Genomic DNA, 7,853 nt, shown 5'->3' with positions numbered 1-7,853 from the left:
ACCACACATCTACAACCATCTGATCTTTGATAAACCTGACAAAAACAAGAAATGGGGAAAGGATTCCCTATTTAATAAATGATGCTGGAAAAACTGGCTAGCCATATCTAGAAAGCTGAAACTGGATCCATTCCTTACACCTTACACAAAAATTAATTCAAGATGGATTAAAGACTTAAATGTTAGACCTAAAACCATAAAAACCCTAGAAGAAAACCTAGGCAATACCATTCAGGTCATAGGCATGGGCAAGGACTTCGTGACTAAAACACCGAAAGCAATGGCAACAAAAACCAAAATAGACAAATGGGATCTAATTTAACAAAAGACCTTCTGCACAGCAAAAGAAACTACCATCAGAGTGAACAGGCAACCTACAGAATGGAGAAAATTTTTGCAATCTACTCATCTGACAAAGGGCTAATATCCAGAATCTACAAAGAACTTAAACAAATTTATAAGAAAAAGAACAAACAACCCCATCAAAAAGTGAGCAAAGGATATGAACAGACACTTCTCAAAAGAAGACATTTATGCACCCAACAGACACATGAAAAAATGCTCATCATCACTGGTCATCAGAGAAATGCAAATCAAAACCACAATGAGATACCAACTCACGTCAGATAGAATGGCAATCATTAAAAAGTCAGGAAACAACAGATGCTGGAGAGGATGTGGAGAAATAGGAACACTTTTACACTGTTGGTGGGACCGTAAACTAGTTCAACCATTGTGGAAGACAGTGTGGCAATTCCTCAAGGATCTAGAGCTAGAAATACCATTTGATCCAGCAATCCCATTAATGAGTATATACCCAAAGGATTATAAATCATGGTACTATAAAGACACATGCACATGTATGTTTATTGTGGCACTATTCACAATAGCAAAGACTAGGAACCAACTCAAATGTCCATCAATGATAGACTGAATTAAGAAAATGTGGCACATATACACCATGGAATACTATGCAGCCATAAAAAAGGATGAGTTCATGTCCTTTGCAGGGACATGGATAAAGCTGGAAGCCATCATTCTGAGCAAACTATCACAAGGACAGAAAACCAAACACTGCATGTCCTCACTCACAGGTGGGAACTGAACAATGAGAACACTTAGACACAGGGAACATCACATACCGGGGTCTGTCGGAGGGTGGGGGCCAGGAGGAGGGATAGCATTAGATTAGTAGAAATACCTAATGTAAATGATGAGTTAATGGGTGCAGCACACCAACATGACACATGTAACAAACCTGCACGTTGTGCACATGTACCCTAGAACTTAAAGTATAAAAACAAAAACAAAAAAACAGCACTTTGAGCCAGTCACATTGACAGATGCCTATCATCTCAGCGACTCAGAAGGCTGAGGCAGGAGGATCACTTCAGCCCAGCAGTTCCAGACAAGCCCAGGCAACATAGCAAGACTCTGTCTCAAACAATAACAACAACAACAACAATAAAAGACCAACATTTTGCAGGCCTCTCAGATTAGGCCCTTCCTCATTCAGACACTGTCCCACATGAAAGAAAAGCTGACCCCAGGGAACACGTATTCTATTTTATGGGATGAAGTGTTGCCCATTAAAAGAAAAAAAAAAAAAGAAAACTGACCCCCCAAATGTCCCAGGGGTAGGGGGGCAGGTAGACTCGTTTAAATAAAAACTCAGGCCAGGCACAGTGGCTTATGCCTATAATCCGAGCACTTTGGGAGGCCGAGGCAGACGGATCATGAGGTCAGGAGTTCAAGACCATACTGGCCAACACGGTGAAATCCCATCTCTACTAAAATACAAAAAATTAGCCCAGCATGGTGGTACGTGCCTGTAGTCCTAACTACTTGGAGGCTGAGGCAGGAGAATCGCTCGAACCCAGGAGGCAGAGGTTGCAGTGAGCCTAGATTATGCCACTGCATTCCACCCTGGGAACAGAGCAAGACTCCGTCTCTAAAGAACCACAAACAAACAAAAAACACGTCATACCTGAGAATGCAAGGGACTGAACGGGTGACTAAAGATGGGCAGCAAAGGGCACCAACTGCTGGAGATTCATGAAGCCAGGACACAGCTTTCCAAGTCTCTGTGGACCAGGCCTGTGGCTCCCTACTTAGCAACCAAGCAATAGTCTGAGCAATCAGAGAAGCAGCAGCCTGAAAAATGAACCGCAGAGCCAAAAACTCAGTCTACGGTAGAAACATGTGAGCTGACACTTTTACTCAGATTTAGAAATAAAGTTATTTTGACCTTAGAAAGAAGTGGGCTTAACGAGCTGCAGGAATGAGAGAGGCCACTCTTGCTTCCCCTGGACTGGAAGCAAGAACAAAGCACGATTTGTTCAGGAAGTTGTGACCGCAAAAGCTTGATATCTGGGCAAAGTCCCTTTACAGCCACTGCTGGGCAGCCCATCCCCCTCAAGTCCCTGGAGCTCCTGCCTCCTAGGGCCGGAGGAACTCTTCTTTACAGATGATGATGTATTGCTGAGACACCAGAGGGCAGAGGTGGCAGGCTGTGATGGATAAACCCAATGGAAGGAGCCGATTTGCACTGCCGTGGTAGGGGAGAAGACATTCACAAACATTAAGCATTGGCTACAGCTCTTGGTGGAGCCTAGGCATGGGGTTCAGAGGGTAGTGTGGATTAGAATAAGGAATAGAATAGAATAGACTAGAATAGAATAGAAGGCCAGGCGTGATGGCCCACGCCTGTAATCCCAGCACTTTGGGAGGCCAAGGTAGACAGATCACCTGAGGCCAGGAGTTCGAGACCAGCCTGAACAACATGGTGGAAACCCTGTCTCTACTAAAAATACAAAAATACAGTCGGCAGGCACCTGTAATCCCAGCTACTCGGGAGGCTGAGGCATGAGAATCACTTGAACCAAGGAGGCAGAGGTTGCAGTGAGCCAAGATCGTGCCATCACACTCCAGCCTGGGGGACAAGAGCGAGACTTTGTCTCAAAAGTAATAATAATAATATAAATGCAATTATATATTTAATATAAATATAGGCCGGGTGCGGTGGCTCAAGCCTGTAATCCCAGCACTTTGGGAGGCCAAGACGGGCGGATCACGAGGTCAGGAGATCGAAACCATCCTAGCTAACACAGTGAAACCCCGTCTCTACTAAAAAATACAAAAAACTAGCCGGACGAGGTGGCGGGCGCCTGTAGTCCCAGCTACCCGGNAAAAAAAAAAAAAAAAAAAAAATATATATATATATATAGTAACATAGTATAAGATTATGAAATTATTTTATTTTATATTTAAATATTGTAGCTTTAAGAATTACAGAGGGCCTCTACCCTGAACTGCTTCATATTTAAGATACCAAGATAAGAACAAATAGCCTTCCTATTTCGTCCTCCATGTTCAAGACACATTATGCAATTTTACCTTTGCTATAAATATACATTTTATATTTGATTTTCCTAATGTTGTGGGCAAACTCCTGGGTCACTGGAAGAATTGATTTTCTGGCCTCACTGGCAGCAGGGCATCAAAACTGAAAAACAGCCTGGGGAACTGGATGTCATTGGCATCCTCACTGTAATGTTTGCTCAACCTATAAACTTACCACTTAACATATTAAAGCAGAGTATGTTCAGAAGCACAAGCATAAATAAAAGTTTAAGTGAGGTATTTGTGAGGAACTTTTCCCTACTTTATTTATTAAACATTCAGAATATCAATTTTAAATAATCAGTGACCTAACTTTGCACAGTAAATGAGCATAGGCAGGTAGCCTGGGGTTCCAGTTTGAGCTCAGCCAATTAACTGTGACCTTGGCCAAATTTCTTTATGTAACTCAGAGCCTGAAGCCTGTTAAGCACTGTCAATAAACTGCTTGTACTAGCAATTCCTGTTCCATCAGTATTTGATCCTTGTCTGTTCTTAGCAATCATGAACCCGCCACTGCGAACTTATAACTGAGACAGTGAAAGGCGTCTGACCTTACCAACTCCATCTTGCCTCCAACCTCCAAGTTGCCTTTGTTCATTCCTGAGCATAGGCCGAGCTAACTTCGGGAGAAACTTCGTTTATAATTTATAGTTTGAAACAAAGACGGTAGCAGCCCTTTCTCAAAATGAACTAGACTGCCTTTGTAGAACTAACAAATTAGCCAAAAGATTAGAAATTATGGTTTAGAAGTCATGCAGCTGGAGGCTGCAAGATTCTAAACCACCCCAAATTGCCCCTGGGGATAACGTCACTATTGTGAAGCCTAAGATCAGTTCTTGACATATTTTGCAGACCCTGAACTTGATGGATCAGCTGGCACCACCCAGACTGGTAAACTGGTTCATCTGGTCTCGTAGCCCCTACCCAGGAACTGACTCAGTGCAAGAGGACAGGTTCAACTCCCTGTGATTTCATCTCTGACCTGACCAACCAGAACTCCCAATTCACTGGCCCCCTACCCACCAAATTATCCTTAAAAACTCCAGTCCCTAAATTCTCAGGGGGACTGATTTGAGTAATAAAAAAAACTCTGGTCTTCTTGCATAACTCTAGCTCTGTGTGAATTACTCTTTCTCCATTGCAATTCCCCTGTCTTGATAAATCGGCTCTGTCTAGGCAGTGGGCAAGGTAAATCCGTTGGGGGGTTACAATCATAGTTAAAATTAGTTCGAACCACATAAATCAATAGTGATCTTTAACAGAGGAGTGCTCTCCCTCATCTCTCTTCTTGGAGACAGGAGATGGTAACAAAAGTCCAAGTTGAGGCTTCACCACCTATGAGATCATGGAAACGACTTTTCAAGGAACACAACAATTGGCCCAGAAAAAGCTAGGAAAATAAAATATAAAAAATAGCTATTGAAATGAAAATTACAACAAAGGGAATATAACTTTAAAAGTGAAAACAAGGCAATATAATGCAAGTTCTGTTTTTGAAGTATCTTTGGCACCCATCCACTGTCCGAGCTTGGTAAGCCCTACCATCTTCCACAGGACCCTGCCACTACCTCTCCAGGGTCCCCTCTTCTGCCCATTCGCCACAAGAGCCTTGACTACAGCAACGTGGGTTATTAGCAACATGCAGTCTAATCCCATGCGTACCAAATGGTGTAGATGATTGTGTACATATCTATGGATGTACAGAGAAAAACTCCTCACAGCATAAACTAAAAAAATCAAGTGGTTCTCTAACATATAATATATTCTTTTTATATTTTAGAAACTATTAAGAACTGGAAAAAACATTATTATTAATTTTATAATCAGAAAATAAAGCCACTTTTTAAAAAGAAGAAAGCAAGCTCTCAATGACATTCTACTGCAAACAGGGTAAAGTCCAAACTACAATTTAAGGCCCTTCACCCATCACCCCAGATTACTTTTCCAACATTGTATTTTTCTATATCCCTGGCACACACCCTCAACTTCAAACACACTGGACACTCTTTACCCAGAATTCAGCCTTCACAGTCCCACTTTCTTTTTTGTTGCCCAGTCTAGAGTGCAGTGGCACTATCTTGGCTCACTGCAAGCTCCGCCTCCTGGGTTCACACCATTCTCCTGCCTCAGCCTCCCAAGTAGCTAGGCCTACAGGCGCCCGCCACCACATCTGGCTACTTTTTTTGTATTTTTAGTAGAGACGGGGTTTCACCGTGTTAGCCAGGATGCTCTCAATCTCCTGACCTCATGATCCAACCACTTTGGCCTCCCAAAGTGCTGGGATTACTGGCATGAGCCACCGCGCCCGGCCCACAATCCCACTTTCAAGCTTTCACCTATCCTGTTCTCATAGCCTGCCTCTTGGAGATGCCCCAGTCCTCCCTCTTCCCCATCCTTCCCCACCCCTTCACCCCCAGCACCCCACTTGCTCTGGTAAGTACCTGGAGCATTCATTTCATTTGGCTATGTCACATAATTAGTTGTATTTAATGTTTTTCTCTTCTCCACTAAGCAGTAAGCGCTTCAAAGGGAGGTTGTGTCTTCTTCCCAGAGTATCTGGCTTACAGCCTTGCACCCAAAGATATCCAATAGATATTTGCTGAAATAAATTATTGAGGAATGCAGAGCATGATACACCTGAGGCAGAAGGCTTTACAGGGGTGGGCCTTGAGGTGGGTTTAAAGAATGGGTAAGGTAGGCCAGGCGCAGTGGCTCACGCCTGTAATCCCAGCATCTTGGGAGGCCAAGGTGGGCGGATCACATGAGGTCAGGAGTTTGATACCAGCCTGGTCAACATGGCGAAACTCCATCTCTACTAAAAATAAAAAATTAGCCGGGCGTGGTGGCACATGCCTGTAATCCCAGTTACTTGGGAGGCTGAGGCAGGAGAATCGCTTGAACCTGGGAGGCGGAGGTTGCAGTGAGCCGAGATTGCACCATTGCACTCCAGTTTGGGCAACAAAAGTGAAACTCCATCTCAAAAGAGAAAAAAGAAAAAGGGTGGGGGGGCAAGGCTAGATGGAGTGGCTCACACCTGTAATCTTCGGAGGCTGAGGTGGAAGGCTCACTTGAGGCCAGGAGTTTGAGACAAACTTGGGCAAAATAAAAATTAAAAATTAGCCGGGTGTGATGGTGTTGGGCGTGAAGGTGCGTGCCCTACTAATTCTACTCCTAGGAGGCTATCCTAAGGAATTACCCAGAAAGGTGCACAAAGTCTTGTATATCAACAGCATCATTTATAATAATTAAAAACTAGAAACAATATGAACAATGAAGAATAAGAAAACAAAGTATAATACTACATTTATTTGATGCTATCATTAAAAGTTGTATGTTTTTGAAGACTAGCTATTGTCATTGGGAGGAATGCTCACAATATAAAGTGAAGGGGACATGTTTCAATTGTTTGCATCTTGGGGATAGGGCTGAACTCAGAAATTGCCCCTGGGGACTGGATTGGGGAAAGGGGATCCTTTACATTTTAGTCTTCTCTTTTTGTTTTCAGTAATACTAATAGTAGTGACTATATTACTGCTAATAATTTGAATTATTACTGTAAGCCAAGCATTATGCTAAGTCTTTCGTGTTAATTTTCTCACTTAATCCTCTCAACCATCTGAGCAGGTAAGTACTATTTTCATCATTCCTTTCAGACAAGAAAGCTGAGGCACAGAGAAGTCAAAGCATTTGCCCAAGGTAGAGCCAGAATTCAAGTGTGGAATGTTGACTCCAGAATCTTGTTTTCTTAGCTACTACAATATGCTGCTTCTGGTTATATATATTTGTAGTACTGCATTTATTTATTATTTATTTATTTATGAGACAGGGTTTGCTCTGTCACCCAGGCTGGAGTGCAGTAGAGCGATCTCAGCTCATTGCAACCCCCACCTCCCAGGTTCAAGCGATTCACCTGCCTCAGCCTCCGGAGTAGCTGGGATTACAGGCGCGTGCCATCACGACCGGCTAATTTTTGTATATTTAAGTAGAGACGGAGTTCACCATGATGGCCACGCTGGTCTTGAACTCCTGACCTCAGGTCATCCACCCACCTCAGCCTACAAAAGTGCTGGGATTAGAGGTGTGAACCATCACGCCCGGCCTGCATTTTTAATTAAGGAACTGATTCTACCTCTGCCAGGCAGTTCCCTCAACTAGAAACCTCTTCCCCGTCTACAGAACTCCCTGATCTCCTTCAACTCTTTGCTTAAATGTCACTTTCACAATGAGTACTATCCTGACTGCCCAGACCAAAATTGCAACCTGCCTCTCATCCATTTTACCCCGCTGTGCTTTTTTCATAGCATTTATTTAGCATATCATATAGTTTTCGAATTCACCATATGCTTCTGTTCTCCTCCAACATATGAGCCCCACTAGGTCACGGGTGTTTAAATCTGTCTTGCTAACTGATGCATCTTAGCAAAAAAAAAAAAAAAAAAAAAAAAAAAAAA

Source organism: Rhinopithecus bieti, unplaced genomic scaffold (assembly GCF_001698545.2).
Source record: "Rhinopithecus bieti isolate Rb0 unplaced genomic scaffold, ASM169854v2 scaffold_5889, whole genome shotgun sequence".
Taxonomy (NCBI): Eukaryota; Metazoa; Chordata; class Mammalia; order Primates; family Cercopithecidae; genus Rhinopithecus; species Rhinopithecus bieti.
Note: the sequence above shows the minus strand (reverse complement) of the source record.